General features: G+C 37.2%; 1 protein-coding gene across 15 annotated transcripts in view; it reads right to left on the reverse strand.

Moving 5' to 3' along the window:
- The window catches only part of LOC118384925 (collagen alpha-1(XXIII) chain-like), a 118276-nt gene that overhangs the window by 34463 nt on the left and 65377 nt on the right, over nt 1–18436 (reverse strand). For all 15 annotated transcript variants that reach the window (XM_052520605.1, XM_052520602.1, XM_052520600.1 and 12 more), the window contains exon 3: nt 6124–6168. The gene's annotated coding sequence lies outside the window, so the exon portion shown is untranslated. The remainder of the gene's footprint in view (nt 1–6123; nt 6169–18436) is intronic.

The following is an 18436-nucleotide window of genomic DNA, read 5'->3' on the forward strand; positions in this document are numbered from 1 at the left end:
ACGTTACTGATTGTATCCGCAGTGTTTACAGATTCCGTTATCAACAAATGCGGCAAAAGGTACAGTAAATGTACAATGCACAAAAAATCTACAGTGTAATGTTTGGATTTGGTCATATGTGTCAAGGTTAACTGCCAGGTCTAATAACTTTTCCATCATCTCCAAACTGTTTCCTTTCAATTGCTATCATGTTTATGCATAAACGTGTCATATTTCATTTGTAATACACATATCAATGTTTCCCTATCCGTATAGGCCAGGGTTAATCTTATGATTTCTACTGAATGGGACATTAGTACTTTAGTTACAGCGGAGTAGTTTTTCGCATGAGTACGACATGGTCCTGCTTGATCCTGTCCATTAGAAACACTTAGAGGCATAGTACTGTATGTTCAGGTCAGTATAAGAAAGTCTCTCTCTCTATCTCTCTCGCTCTGTCTCTCTGTCTCTCAATTCAATACAATTCAAATGGCTATAGTGGCATGGGAAACGTGTTTACATTGCCAAATAAAGTGAAATAGATAATAAACAAAAGTGTTAAAAACAATAAATAATGAACAGTAAACATTACACTCACAAAAGTTCCAAAGGAATAAAGACATTTCACATGTGATATTATGGCTATATATATATACAGTGCTGTAACGATATGTAAATAGTTCAAGCAAATAAATAAACATAAATATGGGTTGTATTTACATTTATGGTTGTTCTTCGCCAACACAGCAGCAAGATTTCAACCTCATTTTCAACCTCAACCTCAGTTTCAACCTCATTTTGTGGGCAGTGTGCACATTGCCTGTCTTCTCTTGAGAGCCAGGTCTGTCTATGGCGGCCCAACTCAATAGCAAGGCTATGCTCACTGAGTCTGTACATAGTCAACACTTTCCTTAATTTTGGGTCATTCACAGTGGTCAGGTATTCTGCCACTGTGTACTCTCTGTTTAGGGCTAAATATCATAGCATTCATTTTTGGGGGGTCAATTCTTTCCAATGTGTCAAGTAATTATCTTTTTGTTTTCTCATGATTTGGTAGGGTCTAATTGTGTTGCTGTGCTGGGGCTCTGTGAGGTATGTTTGTGTTTGTGAACAGAGCCCTTGGACCAGCTTGCTTAGGGGACTTATCTTTTGGCTTATCTCTAGGTTTGGGAATCGTTTCCTTTTAGTTGGTTGTAGAATTGAATGTCTTCTTGATTTCTATAATTAGCGGGAATTGGCCTAATTGTCACGCCTTGGTCTTAGTACTTTGTGTTTTCTTTATTTATTTGGTCAGGCCAGGGTGTGACATGGGTTATTGTGGTGTGTTCCAGATCTGCCAGTCAGCCAGACTCTTCCAGATCTGCCAGTCAGCCAGACTCTTCCAGATCTGCCAGTCAACCAGACTCTTCCAGATCTGCCAGTCAGCCAGACTCTTCCAGATCTGCCAGTCAACCAGACTCTTCCAGATCTGCCAGTCAGCCAGACTCTTCCAGATCTGCCAGTCAGCCAGACTCTTCCAGATCTGCCAGTCAACCAGACTCTTCCAGATCTGCCAGTCAGCCAGACTCTTCCAGATCTGCCAGTCAACCAGACTCTTCCAGATCTGCCAGTCAGCCAGACTCTTCCAGATCTGCCAGTCAACCAGACTCTTCCAGATCTGCCAGTCAACCAGACTCTTCCAGATCTGCCAGTCAACCAGACTCTTCCAGATCTGCCAGTCAACCAGACTCTTCCAGATCTGCCAGTCAACCAGACTCTTCCAGATCTGCCAGCCAGCCATGATCTGCCGGAGCCAACCACCTGCCTGAGCTTCCTCTCAGTGCTGAGCTTCCTCTCAGTGCTGAGCTTTCTCTCAGTGCTGGGCTTCCCCTCAGTGCTGGGCTTCCCCTCAGTGCTGAGCTGCCCCTCAGTCCCGAGCTTCCCCTCAGTCCCGAGCTTCCCCTCAGTCCCGAGCTTCCCCTCAGTCCCGAGCTGCCCCTCAGTCCCGAGCTGCCTCAGTCCCGAGCTGCCCCTCAGTCCCGAGCTGCCCCTCAGTCCCGAGCTGCCCCTCAGTCACGAGCTGCCCCTCAGTCCAGTGGGGTTCTGGGTGAGGACTACTAGGCCATGGTCGGCGGCGAGGGTGGACTATCCCAGGACGCGGGGGGGAGGAACTAAGACATTTATGGAGTGGGATCCACGTCCCAAGCCGGAGCCGCCACCATGGACAGACGCCCACCCGGACCCTCCCTATGGTTTTGAGGTGCGTCCGGGAGTCCGCACCTTAGGGGAGGGGGGGGTTCTGTCACGCCTTGGTCTTAGTATTTTGTGTTTTCTTTCTTTATTTGGTCAGGCCAGGGTGTGACATGGGTTATTGTGGTGTGTTTTTGTCTTAGGGGTTTTGTGGGGTGGCTACGTAGTCTATGGCTGCCTGAGGCGGTTCTCAATCAGAGTCAGGTGATTATCGTTGTCTCTGATTGGGAGCCATATTTAGGCAGCCATATTCTGTGAGTGTTTCGTGAGTGATTCTTCCTGTCTCTGTGTTTGTTGTCACAAGATAGGCTGTATAGGTTTTCGCGTTTCGTTTGTTGTTTTGCTATTTATGTTATTTCATGTATCGTTCATTTTCATTAAAGAACATGAGTAACCACCACGCCGCATTTTGGTCCGACTCTCTTTCTACAGACGAACGCCGTTACACTAATTATGCTCTGCATGCATTATTTGGTGTTTTACGTTGTACACAGAGGATTTTCTCAATTTGGTGTTTGTCCCATTTTGTGAATTCTTGGTTGGTGAGCAGACCCCAGACATTACGACCATAAAGGGCAATGGGTTATATAACTAATTCAGGTATTTCTTGCCAGATCCTAATTGGGATGTCAAATTTGATGTTCCTTTTGATGGTGTAGAAGGCCCTTCTTGGCTTGTCTCTCAGGTCATTCACAGCTTTGTGGAAGTTACCTGGGGTCCTGATGTTTAGGTCGCGGTACGTATAGTTTGTTGTGTGCTCTTGGGCAATAGTGTCTAGATGGAATTTGTATTTGTGGTCCTGGCAACTGGACCTGCGATAGGCCCTCCTTGGTTAGGGATAGATGCATCAGATTAAAAGCAGACAGTAGACATTTGACTTCAGATTCTAGTAGGGTGAGTCCGGGTGCTGCAGACTGTTCTAGTGCACTCGCCAATTCGTTGTTATCGATGTTGAAGAGGGTGGCGCTCAAGTTGCATCCCTGTCGCACCCCACGGCCCTGTGGAAAGAAATGTGTGTGTTTTTTGCCCATGTTAACTGCACACTTGTTGTTTGTGTACATGGTTTCATAATGTTGTATGCTTTTCCCCCAACACCACTTTCCATCAATGTGTATAGCAGACCCTCAAATTGAGTCAAAAGCTTTTTTTGAAATCAACAAAGCATGAGATGACTTTGCTTTTGTTCTGTTTTTTTTTTTTTTGTCAATTAGGATGAGTAGGGTGAATACGTGGTCTGTTGTACGGTAATTTGGTAAAAAAGCTCATTTGGCATTTGCTCAGTACATTGTTTTCACTGAGGAAATGAACAAGTCTGCTGTTAGCGATTCTTTGTGTTGTTGTTTGTTTATTAGTGTGTTACAATTTTCCCAGAAGACGTGCTGTTCCTTCTTTTTCTGTTGTGTATTTCTCTATTATTTTAGTGATTCACCACAGTGAAGGCGTAGGCTCTGGTTTTATGGGCCTCTTTGTTTTTGGTTGGATAGATTTCTCAATTTCTTTCTTAGTTGTTTGCATTCTCCATCAAACCAATTGTCATTGTTTTCCATTTTCGTAGGTTGTCTGCTTGACATTTTAAGATTTGATAGGGAAGCTGAAAGGTAAAATATAATGTTTAGGCTTTCTACTGTCAAGTTTACACCTTCACTATTACAGTGAAATGTTTTGTCAAGGAAGTTGTCTAAAAAGGTTTTAATTTGTTGTCGCCTAATTGTTTTTTGGTAGGTTTCTACACTACTTTCCTTCCAGCTATAGCTATTCTTAATATTGTTCAGTTCCCTTGGCTTTGATGCCTCATGATTGAGTATTGCTTAGGTAGACTGTGATTTTGTTGTGATTTGAAAGGGGTGTCAGTGGGCTGACTGTAAACGCTCTGAAAGACTCTGGGTTGAGGTCAGTGATAAAGTAATCTACAGTACTACTGCCATGGGATGAGCTGTAGGTGTACCTACCATAGAAGTCTTCTCGAAGACTACCATTGACTATGTACAGACCCAGCGTGCGACAGAGCTACAGGAGTTGTGACAAGTTTTTGTTGGTTGTTTTGTCATAGTTGTGTCTAGGGGGGCATATTTGGGAGGTAATACTGTCACCTCCAGGTAGATGTTTGTCCCCCTGTGTGCTGAGAGTGTCAGGTACCTGTCCAGTTCTGGCATTTAGGTCACCACAGACTAGTAATGATGCTCATAAAACATTTGTTGTCGCTGATGGAATGTGCCACTGAGGAACTATGCTGGTCCAGGAAGACCCTTTATGAGTCAGGAGTGGAGTGGAGTGGAGTGGAGAGGAGTGGAGTGGAGTGGAGTGGAGTGGAGTGGAGAGGAGAGGAGAGGAGTGGAGTGGAGTGGAGTGGAGAGGAGAGGAGTGGAGTGGAGTGGAGTGGAGAGGAGAGGAGTGGAGTGGAGAGGAGTGGAGTGGAGGGAGTGGAGGGTGGGTGGAGAGGAGAGGAGTGGAGTGGAGTGGAGTGGAGTGGAGAGGAGAGGAGTGGAGTGGAGTGGAGTGGAGAGGAGAGGAGTGGAGTGGAGAGGAGTGGAGTGGAGAGGAGAGGAGTGGAGTGGAGTGGAGTGGAGAGGAGAGGAGAGGAGGAGTGGAGTGGAGGGAGTGGAGTGGAGTGGAGAGGAGAGGAGAGGAGAGGAGAGGAGAGGAGAGGAGAGGAGAGGAGAGGAGAGGAGAGGAGAGGAGTGGAGTGGAGTGGAGTGGAGTGGAGTGGAGTGGAGTGGAGTGGAGAGGAGTGGAGTGGAGTGGAGTCATCTCAGCAGACAGAAGCCAGAAGGCTGTTTTTTATGGAGATATATGTCACTGGGCTGGGGGCTTGGAGCCAGTGGAGTAGCCCTACTCAATCCCCTGCACAGAAAAAGAGGCAACTATTCTCCCCATCCCCCTAGGTAAGTTGCATGTGTGTTCTGCACTGTCAAGGGCCGAACTGACATGTAGAAGCCACATATTTCAGATATAGGCAGACCCCTTGGGCCAGCCATGACGTGAGAATTTAGTGATGAGATGAGATTGTGATTTACCCTTGTTATTTGTCTCCAACGCCACCCACCACTATACATTATGGATGAGATCTGTCTCTGTTCTGCACAAGGGGAGTTCAGGCTACTGTCCAGATTACGGATGTCTGTATGTATCTGATGTAGTGTAGTTTAGTTTCTTCTCAAGGTCACACTCTTTAATCTTTATAATAGGGGAGGAGTACACTCCTAGGGGGAAAGTTCAGACATCTGCACTAAAACCTTGCTAAATCATCAAGGACATTTTGTAACACTATAGCAAGGTGTTCTTGATTATTTGTGGATTTTTTTCTTCTCGCATTTTCAAATAAGGTGTTTCAATTATCATATCATGAATGACCTGTGAACTCTGGCTAAGGATGCTGTGATAAGGCTTTCATAGGGCCATCGTGTTTCATATCTACAGAGGGGGAAAAAAACCAGGTCAGAATTGCCAAAATTCCTGATATGACAAATGTCAAAGAACATTCCAAGCAAATTGAAATGAACACTAAGAATGCGATAAGAAAGAACCCAATTATAGCAGTGGACACCCCCCTTTTTAATGGTGTAGTTCCACAACAGCCCTTTGCAGTCCGGTGTCCGTAGGCATCGCTGAAACGATTAGAAGAATACAGAAGTCTGTGTATAATTATTCCTGAGAATGGATGGATTCCTTCAGATGAAAGAGAGAGAAGTGAGGCCACCAGGCAGGCAACACGGGCAGGGTGAAAAGTCATTCAGAAGCCTGCAGCAGCTGCACACTGTCAAATCTCCCCCGGCTGTCTGCAACCAGGGACTGTAGGGAGGTACTGTACAGTTCACTCACATCTGTTGGTCACTTTGATACACTCTACCCTCTGGCTCACATAAACATACACATCAACACACGGAGGGAACAAAGGAACTAAGAGAGACTGGTTACCAGAGTCGCCTCGTCTTCCCATCCTTCCCCGTTTTCCTGGAGGACCTAGAAGGATGACAGAGAGAGATACATGGACATTATTCATCTTTTGTTGTCACTAAAGTAGAGGGGATACAGCTGAACGAAAAACAACAACCTATATGAGGAATGATCTGTTTACTTCTCCGATATCTGAACTAGTCTGGACCGTGTTTGTACAAGTCCGATAAGATTCTTCCATTACAGAGTATCAATTGTGTGTAGAGACAGGAGGAGATAGTACACATGACCTGCCAAAACCGATGTTATGACAATGGGTTAACAGATCACTAACTGACTGGTGGGTGATATAATATAGGAAGCTGATGGACAGCGTGAGAAAAATGGCCTTTCTGTTTCCCATTCCTGAAGACAGGCTCAGTGATCAGTGTGGAAGCTTCCCTTGGTGTGTCCACCCTGAAGATAAGAGGCCCGGCTGGGAAAAGGGCTATTCCTGACAGCAGCGATTGGAACACACAGACACCGTCCCCTCAACTTTCCCCTGGCTGCATCTGCAGGAAGGCCCCAGCCAACAGTGACATCACACACAAGCCAAACAAATAATTATGTCTGTCAGCGCTGGGCAAACCTGCTCTAATTAGAGTCCAGGCACAGTGCAGCCTCTCATAAAGATAATGTTTAGAGTTCTATCTAAAAACACACTGGTGAGTGGTGACCTGACCAGACATGATGAAGGGAAGGCTCTTCCATCAGGGTTTCAGTTTAGACACGTCAAAGTCAGGCGTCCAATGGATGATGAGGATTTGAGATACCATCAAAGCTTTGGAATAGCCTGGTTTAAAAAAGAAAATCTACTTATTGCATGCATTTTATCAACCTATTCAAATGTGATATGGCTTAGACGGGGAAATTGTGAATCACAATATGAGTGTGATGAGAATAGAGTTTCAACGTGCTGTACAACTCTCCCTCTGTTTTTCATGTGCTGGTGGCTGTGTGGACTTATCCCTCCAGTCTGAAACCAAGCCATACGTAGCTGGATGCCTCATATCGATAACCCCCACAAGGATCAGGGGCTACAGCTGCATTGTTGATTAAGGGCTTGTAAAGTAAGCATTTCACAGTAAGGTCTAAACCGGTTGTATTCGGTGCATGTGACCAAGCAAATGTGATTTGATTTGATTTGATTACACACCTTCCACTGAGATCCAACAAGACCAACTGGCCCACATTCTCCACAGCACAGATAACATATTCAAAATGCCTTCGCCCTGACGCACTGGCCCACATTCTCCACAGCACAGATAATATATTCAAAATGCCTTCGCCCTGACGCACTGGCCCAAGTCATAGTCCAAGGTATCAGATCTCAAGAACGGTTTATGGTTTTAATAAGAAAATACTGTAACACCATATTATTTTACCACAGCACTTGTTCCAAAGGCTAATTGCTTTAGCTCACAAGCAGGGGGAGGGTAGCTACGCGTTCAGATGACGTCAGCTCAGTATAACGTTTACCAATGGGACACTACGCAAAACTGAACAAAAGAGATTGAATTACCATTTAAATGTTAACGTGAAAGTCCTCTGTTTTATCCAACAGATCCAACATGTGCGATTTACATGCCTATTACGCACAGGCCAAAGAGTCAATGTTGCAGGAGTGAATGTCCCGCACTCTATTGTTAGTGTGCGGTATACAGTACGTCTCTTAAAACTGGAGATATACTTACACATCTATGATGAATAAACCCCTTACGCCACCTTCTGACTGTCTGCTGAAAAATCACAACACTAAATTACATGTACATCCTATTAAAGGAGGAATATGTGACTTGTACACTAAACTTAGTGTGTGTGATGTTTCCCCTCTTCAGAACCAATCAAAATAAAACATACAGCAAGATATTGAATTAATAATTTTAAGGCCAACTGGCTCTGTCTCAATGAAATGAGCTCACAGAAGAACAAATGTGATTTAACTCAATCCATTGTCCTGAAGATTTTTAGCAGACGTTTTTATCCAAAGCGGCTTGCAGTCATGGTCCAGGGAATTGAACACCCTCTATCCTGGCGTTGCAAGCACCATGCTCTGCCAACTGAGATACAGAGGTCCACAACTGAGCTACAGAGGTCCACAACTGAGCTACAGAGGTCCACAACGGAGCTACAGAGGTCCACAACTGAGCTACAGAGGTCCACAACGTAGCTACAGAGGTCCACAACTCAGCTACAGAGGTCCACAACTCAGCTACAGAGGTCCACAACTCAGCTACAGAGGTCCACAACTCAGCTACAGAGGTCCACAACGTAGCTACAGAGGTCCACAACTGAGCTGCAGAGGTCCACAACGTAGCTACAGAGGTCCACAACTGAGCTACAGAGGTCCACAACTCAGCTACAGAGGTCCACAACTCAGCTACAGAGGTCCACAACTCAGCTACAGAGGTCCACAACTCAGCTACAGAGGTCCACAACTCAGCTACAGAGGTCCACAACTCAGCTTCAGAGGACATACCTGTACTTTTCTCTAAATGTACAGTACGAAAACAAGACTGGTATGGCTATAATCAGAGTTACTATAGTGAACCAAGTTATTTTGGGTAGCTGACTGTGTTGATCGTTACTATGGATGGAAGAGATCCAGTAGAGAGAGAGAGAGGAAACAACCATCTGGCCCAATACATATTCATCACCTGGCACCTAGACACTATGTTAATTGGGATCTTCAATATGTATTTACTACCTGGCACCGAGACACTATGTTAATTGGGATCTTCAATATGTATTTACTACCTGGCACCCAGACACTATGTTAATAGGGATCTTCAATATGTATTTACTACCTGGCACCCAGACACTATGTTAATTAATAGGCATCTTCAATATGTATTTACTACCTGGCACCCAGACACTATGTTAATTAATATTGATCTTCAATATGTATTTACTACCTGGCACCCAGACACTATGTTAATTAATAGGGATCTTCAATATGTATTTACTACCTGGCACCCAGACACTATGTTAATAGGGATCTTCAATATGTATTTACTACCTGGCACCCAGACACTATGTTAATTAATAGGGATCTTCAATATGTATTTACTACCTGGCACCCAGACACTATGTTAATAGGGATCTTCAATATGTATTTACTACCTGGCACCCAGACACTATGTTAATAGGGATCTTCAATATGTATTTACTACCTGGCACCCAGACACTATGTTAATTAATAGGGATCTTCAATATGTATTTACTACCTGGCTCTCAGACACTATGTTAATAGGGATCTTCAATATGTATTTACTACCTGGCTCTCAGACACTATGTTAATTAATAGGGATCTTCGATATGTATTTACTACCTGGCACCCAGACACTATGTTAATAGGGATCTTCAATATGTATTTACTACCTGGCTCTCAGACACTATGTTAATAGGGATCTTCAATATGTATTTACTACCTGGCTCTCAGACACTATGTTAATTAATAGGGATCTTCGATATGTATTTACTACCTGGCACCCAGACACTATGTTAATTAATAGGGATCTTCGATATGTATTTACTACCTGGCTCTCAGACACTATGTTAATTAATAGGGATCTTCGATATGTATTTACTACCTGGCTCTCAGACACTATGTTAATTAATAGGGATCTTCGATATGTATTTACTACCTGGCTCTCAGACACTATGTTAATTAATAGGGATCTTCGATATGTATTTACTACCTGGCACCCAGACACTATGTTAATTAATAGGGATCTTCGATATGTATTTACTACCTGGCACCCAGACACTATGTTAATAGGGATCTTCAATATGTATTTACTACCTGGCACCCAGACACTATGTTAATAGGGATCTTCAAGGTACCATATAGGTGTTCCAAAAACCCACACCTCCACCAGTGTTGGATTAAGAGCCTTAGAGGTGCTGGAATATGCACATGAATGGAGGGAATTCATAATGAATTCCATGGACAGTAATTTAGCAGGTGGTACGTGTTAGCTTGTTTAATTTGTAACACCACAAAAGAACCTATAGTGTGCTGAGGGTGTGAAAATGAGGAGGAAAGAGCAATAACTGGGGTCGACGCCCCTCCACCCACCCACTTGGGATCCAATTCAGACCAGACGTAGATTAGTGGTGCTTATCCACATCATAAGATACCACAGTGTCGCGGCAGGATGGAGCCAAAGGAAACTTAAAGCAGAAATGACCAACACAGGAAGGAGCTTTTTTTTTCTGGGTGGAGATTGTGTGTGTTTTATGGAACTGTCTAAATCCAGTAGCCCTCTTAGATTAAAAATACACACTTATTAACTTTGGCAGATCAATCAACCTGGCAGAACATTCAAACTAAATATTATCTTTTGAAGCTTAATTTTAGATCACTAAATAGCCCTGAAGTTAAAATATTAGGAACTTGTCTGATACAAAACATTTAAACTACTTTGAGACTTACTTATTTAGGGAGCATGTCTGATACACAAACTAAGTAATAGTACAATATTATCTAGGGAGAATAAAGTTATTGTGAGTTATATATACTAGAGTTATTGTGAGTTATATATACTAGAGTTATTGTGAGTTATATATACTAGAGTTATTGTGAGTTATATATACTAGAGTTACTGTGAGTTATATATACTAGAGTTATTGTGAGTTATATATACTAGAGTTATTGTGAGTTATATATACTAGAGTTATTGTGAGTTATATATACTATAGTTATTGTGAGTTATATATACTAGAGTTACTGTGAGTTATATATACTAGAGTTACTGTGAGTTATATATACTAGAGTTATTGTGAGTTATATATACTAGAGTTATTGTGAGTTATATATACTAGAGTTATTGTGAGTTATATATACTAGAGTTATTGTGAGTTATATATACTAGAGTTATTGTGAGTTATATATACTAGAGTTACTGTGAGTTATATATAATAGAGTTATTGTGAGTTATATATAATAGAGTTACTGTGAGTTATATATACTAGAGTTATTGTGAGTTATATATAATAGAGTTACTGTGAGTTATATATACTAGAGTTATTGTGAGTTATATATACTAGAGTTATTGTGAGTTATATATACTAAAGTTACTGTGAGTTATATATAATAGAGTTACTGTGAGTTATATATACTAGAGTTATTGTGAGTTATATATAATAGAGTTATTGTGAGTTATATATACTAGAGTTACTGTGAGTTATATATAATAGAGTTATTGTGAGTTATATATAATAGAGTTACTGTGAGTTATATATACTAGAGTTATTGTGAGTTATATATACTAGAGTTATTGTGAGTTATATATACTAGAGTTACTGTGAGTTATATATACTAGAGTTATTGTGAGTTATATATACTAGAGTTATTGTGAGTTATATATACTAGAGTTACTGTGAGTTATATATAATAGAGTTATTGTGAGTTATATATAATAGAGTTACTGTGAGTTATATATACTAGAGTTATTGTGAGTTATATATAATAGAGTTACTGTGAGTTATATATACTAGAGTTATTGTGAGTTATATATACTAGAGTTACTGTGAGTTATATATACTAGAGTTATTGTGAGTTATATATACTAGAGTTATTGTGAGTTATATATACTAGAGTTATTGTGAGTTATATATACTAGAGTTACTGTGAGTTATATATAATAGAGTTATTGTGAGTTATATATAATAGAGTTACTGTGAGTTATATATACTAGAGTTATTGTGAGTTATATATAATAGAGTTACTGTGAGTTATATATACTAGAGTTATTGTGAGTTATATATACTAGAGTTATTGTGAGTTATATATACTAAAGTTACTGTGAGTTATATATAATAGAGTTACTGTGAGTTATATATACTAGAGTTATTGTGAGTTATATATACTAGAGTTATTGTGAGTTATATATATTAGAGTTATTGTGAGTTATATATACTAGAGTTATTGTGAGTTATATATACTAGAGTTATTGTGAGTTATATATACTAGAGTTATTGTGAGTTATATATACTAGAGTTATTGTGAGTTATATATACTAGAGTTACTGTGAGTTATATATACTAGAGTTACTGTGAGTTATATATACTAGAGTTACTGTGAGTTATATATACTAGAGTTATTGTGAGTTATATATACTAGAGTTACTGTGAGTTATATATACTAGAGTTATTGTGAGTTATATATACTAGAGTTATTGTGAGTTATATATACTAGAGTTACTGTGAGTTATATATACTAGAGTTACTGTGAGTTATATATACTAGAGTTATTGTGAGTTATATATACTAGAGTTACTGTGAGTTATATATACTAGAGTTATTGTGAGTTATATATACTAGAGTTATTGTGAGTTATATATTAAGGAATATTTTTTATCTTTGATAATCTCTTGGGTCTGTAGAGACAACGAGGGAGCACACGTTTCCAGCTATGTTTCCATGGTACTAGTAGTGGCAGTAGGAACTGCACATAAAAAAAACACAACGATAATCCAAGTTTGAAGATGACATACTGGAAATGTTTGATTTAAATGTACTGATTATTTCTGTCTGTAATAATGCCCTTTTGAGGGGAAATACATTCTGATTGACTGGACCTGGCTCCCCAGTGACTGGGCCTGGCTCCCCAGTGACTGGGCCTGGCTCCCCAGTGACTGGGCCTTGCTCCCCAGTGACTGGGCCTGGCTCCCCAGTGACTGTGCCTGGCTCCCCAGTGGCTGGGCCTGGCTCCCCAGTGACTGGGCCTGGCTCCCCAGTGGCTGGGCCTGGCTCCCCAGTGACTGGGCCTGGCTCCCCAGTGACTGGGCCTGGCTCCCCAGTGACTGGGCCTGGCTCCCCAGTGGCTGGGCCTGGCTCCCCAGTGACTGGGCCTGGCTCCCCAGTGACTGGGCCTGGCTCCCCAGTGACTGGGCCTGGCTCCCCAGTGACTGGGCCTGGCTCCCAACTTGGAAGGAACTAATGGGGATCCATAATAAACCCTAGGAAGAGTAGTTCCTGCCTTGGCAAGAATTCATGGGATCCTTAATAAATACTAATACAAACAGTGTACATGTAAACAAACACTATATAGCCTCAAAACATGGTTAAAACTATACTTTGATTTCATGGATGTTCAGTCTCTGCATTTATAACTCTCTGATACATATATGAGAGGGGTTACATTTCACCAACCCCATCTCTCAGCTGTTATCAAAAACAGTGGAAGGGTGCCTGCTTTGTTGTTTAAACTACAGATTTCCTCTTTAAAAAGTGAAATTGAGACAAAACCTTTGATTTTATGCTCGTTACAATCTTCCTTTTGGGGTGAATGGTGGATAGAAACGATCTACTTCCTCTGTGTCACCTTTCCTTCATCCCTAATACAGAAGAAGAGTGTTGGTATTGGTAATAAGCAGCAACTGAACAGTTTCTTATGGTGCAGATCTGGTTTCAATGAGAAATCCATGTTGTGGTTAGCACCTTTAGGTGATGTCACCAGCCATACATAATGACCACGCTCTCTGCCAGCCCTAAAGCTCAGAAACGGCTCATACGAAGACAGCCGTGTTATAAGTTCGGTCAATATTCACCTAAGTGTTCTACGCACTTCCTCTGCATTAAAGCTACAAAACTTTTCTTCTACAATGTGATGGAATTTGAAGTCTAGACAACAGGCAGCTCTACCAGTAGCAGGACTAATAGCACACGGCACTTCAAAGCAGAACTCTCCAGGTAGCATATTATGGTGGAATGAACAGATCCTAGAACAAATGTGATTAATCTAGTGACATAGGTCTGATGAGGATGAGCCCGTAATTAGACATGGGCTATATGGACAAAAAGTCTGTCATCGCAATGACAACAATAATAACAATAAATAGAACGATAACTTCATAACATTAAAGTGCACCACAGTTTACAACATTAATGTGAACTACAGTTTATAACATTCATGTGAACTACAGTTTATAACATTAATGTGAACTACAGTTTATAACATTAATGTGAACTACAGTTTATAACATTAATGTGAACTACAGTTTATAACATTAATATGAACTACAGTTTATAACATTAATGTGAACTACAGTTTATAACATTAATGTGAACTACAGTTTACAACATTAATGTGAACTACAGTTTACAACATTAATGTGAACTACAGTTTACAACATTAATGTGAACTACAGTTTATAACATTAATGTGAACTACAGTTTATAACATTAATGTGAACTACAGTTTACAACATTAATGTGAACTACAGTTTATAACATTAATGTGAACTACAGTTTATAACATTAATGTGAACTACAGTTTATAACATTAATGTGAACTACAGTTTATAACATTAATGTGAACTACAGTTTATAACATTAATGTGAACTACAGTTTATAACATTAATGTGAACTACAGTTTATAACATTAATATGAACTACAGTTTACAACATTAATGTAAACTACAGTTTATAAAATTAATGTGAACTACAGTTTACAACATTAATGTGAACTACAGTTTATAACATTAATGTGAACTACAGTTTATAACATTAATGTGAACTACAGTTTATAACATTAATGTGAACTACAGTTTATAACATTAATGTGAACTACAGTTTATAACATTAATATGAACTACAGTTTACAACATTAATGTGAACTACAGTTTATAACATTAATGTGAACTACATTTTATAACATTAATATGAACTACAGTTTACAACATTAATGTGAACTACAGTTTATAACATTAATGTGAACTACAGTTTATAACATTAATATGAACTACAGTTTACAACATTAATGTGAACTACAGTTTATAACATTAATGTGAACTACAGTTTATAACATTAATATGAACTACAGTTTATAACATTAATATGAACTACAGTTTATAACATTAATATGAACTACAGTTTATAACATTAATATGAACTACAGTTTATAACATTAATGTGAACTACAGTTTATAACATTAATGTGAACTACAGTTTATAACATTAATGTGAACTACAGTTTATAACATTAATGTGAACTACAGTTTATAACATTAATGTGAACTACAGTTTATAACATTAATATGAGCTACAGTTTACAACATTAATGTGAACTACAGTTTATAACATTAATGTGAACTACAGTTTATAACATTAATGTGAACTACAGTTTATAACATTAATGTGAACTACAGTTTATAACATTAATATGAACTACAGTTTATAACATTAATGTGAACTACAGTTTATAACATTAATGTGAACTACAGTTTATAACATTAATGTGAACTACAGTTTATAACATTAATATGAACTACAGTTTACAACATTAATGTGAACTACAGTTTATAACATTAATGTGAACTACAGTTTATAACATTAATATGAACTACAGTTTACAACATTAATGTGAACTACAGTTTATAACATTAATGTGAACTACAGTTTATAACATTAATATGAACTACAGTTTACAACATTAATGTGAACTACAGTTTATAACATTAATGTGAACTACAGTTTATAACATTAATATGAACTACAGTTTATAACATTAATATGAACTACAGTTTATAACATTAATATGAACTACAGTTTATAACATTAATATGAACTACAGTTTACAACATTAATGTGAACTACAGTTTATAACATTAATGTGAACTACAGTTTATAACATTAATGTGAACTACAGTTTATAACATTAATGTGAACTACAGTTTATAACATTAATGTGAACTACAGTTTATAACATTAATGTGAACTACAGTTTATAACATTAATATGAACTACAGTTTATAACATTAATATGAACTACAGTTTACAACATTAATGTGAACTACAGTTTATAACATTAATGTGAACTACAGTTTATAACATTAATGTGAACTACAGTTTATAACATTAATGTGAACTACAGTTTATAACATTAATATGAACTACAGTTTATAACATTAATGTGAACTACAGTTTATAACATTAATGTGAACTACAGTTTATAACATTAATGTGAACTACAGTTTACAACATTAATGTGAACTACAGTTTATAACATTAATGTGAACTACAGTTTATAACATTAATGTGAACTACAGTTTATAACATTAATGTGAACTACAGTTTATAACATTAATGTGAACTACAGTTTATAACATTAATATGAACTACAGTTTATAACATTAATGTGAACTACAGTTTATAACATTAATGTGAACTACAGTTTACAACATTAATGTGAACTACAGTTTATAACATTAATGTGAACTACAGTTTATAACATTAATGTGAACTACAGTTTATAACATTAATGTGAACTACAGTTTATAACATTAATGTGAACTACAGTTTATAACATTAATATGAACTACAGTTTATAACATTAATGTGAACTACAGTTTATAACATTAATGTGAACTACAGTTTATAACATTAATATGAACTACAGTTTATAACATTAATGTGAACTACAGTTTATAACATTAATGTGAACTACAGTTTATAACATTAATGTGAACTACAGTTTATAACATTAATGTGAACTACAGTTTATAACATTAATGTGAACTACAGTTTATAACATTAATGTGAACTACAGTTTATAACATTAATGTGAACTACAGTTTATAACATTAATATGAACTACAGTTTATAACATTAATGTGAACTACAGTTTATAACATTAATGTGAACTACAGTTTATAACATTAATGTGAACTACAGTTTATAACATTAATATGAACTACAGTTTATAACATTAATATGAACTACAGTTTATAACATTAATGTGAACTACAGTTTATAACATTAATATGAACTACAGTTTATAACATTAATATGAACTACAGTTTATAACATTAATGTGAACTACAGTTTATAACATTAATATGAACTACAGTTTATAACATTAATGTGAACTACAGTTTACAACATTAATGTGAACTACAGTTTATAACATTAATGAACTGTTTATAACTACAGTTTATAACATTAATATGAACTACAGTTTATAACATTAATGTGAACTACAGTTTATAACATTAATGTGAAACAGTTTACAACATTAATGTGAACTACAGTTTATAACATTAATGTGAACTACAGTTTATAACATTAATGTGAACTACAGTTTATAACATTAATGTGAACTACAGTTTATAACATTAATGTGAACTACAGTTTATAACATTAATATGAACTACAGTTTACAACATTAATGTGAACTACAGTTTATAACATTAATGTGAACTACATTTTATAACATTAATATGAACTACAGTTTAACATTAATGTGAACTACAGTTTATAACATTAATGTGAACTACAGTTTATAACATTAATGAACTACAGTTTACAACATTAATGTGAATAACTGTGAACTACAGTTTATAACATTAATGTGAACTACAGTTTATAACATTAATATGAACTACAGTTTATAACATTAATATGAACTACAGTTTATAACATTAATATGAACTACAGTTTATAACATTAATATGAACTACAGTTTATAACATTAATGTGAACTACAGTTTATAACATTAATGAACTGTTTATAACATTAATGTGAACTACAGTTTATAACATTAATGAACTGTTTATAACTGAACTACAGTTTATAACATTAATGTGAACTACAGTTTATAACATTAATGTGAACTACAGTTTATAACATTAATGTGAACTACAGTTTATAACATAACATTATACAGTTTATAACATTAATATGAACTACAGTTTATAACATTAATATGAACTACAGTTTATAACATTAATGTGAACTACAGTTTATAACATTAATGTGAACTACAGTTTATAACATTAATATGAATACAGTTTATAACATTAATATGAACTACAGTTTATAACATTAATATGAACTACAGTTTATAACATTAATGTGAACTACAGTTTATAACATTAATGTGAACTACAGTTTATAACATTAATGTGAACTACAGTTTATAACATTAATGAAACAGTTTATAACATTAATGTGAACTACAGTTTATAACATTAATATGAACTACAGTTTATAACATTAATGTGAACTACAGTTTATAACATTAATGTGAACTACAGTTTATAACATTAATATGAACTACAGTTTATAACATTAATATGAACTACAGTTTATAACATTAATGTGAACTACAGTTTATAACATTAATATGAACTACAGTTTACAACATTAATATGAACTACAGTTTATAACATTAATGTGAACTACAGTTTATAACATTAATGTGAACTACAGTTTACAACATTAATGTGAACTACAGTTTACAACATTAATGTGAACTACAGTTTATAACATTAATGTGAACTACAGTT

Source organism: Oncorhynchus keta, chromosome 6 (assembly GCF_023373465.1).
Source record: "Oncorhynchus keta strain PuntledgeMale-10-30-2019 chromosome 6, Oket_V2, whole genome shotgun sequence".
NCBI lineage: Eukaryota > Metazoa > Chordata > Actinopteri > Salmoniformes > Salmonidae > Oncorhynchus > Oncorhynchus keta.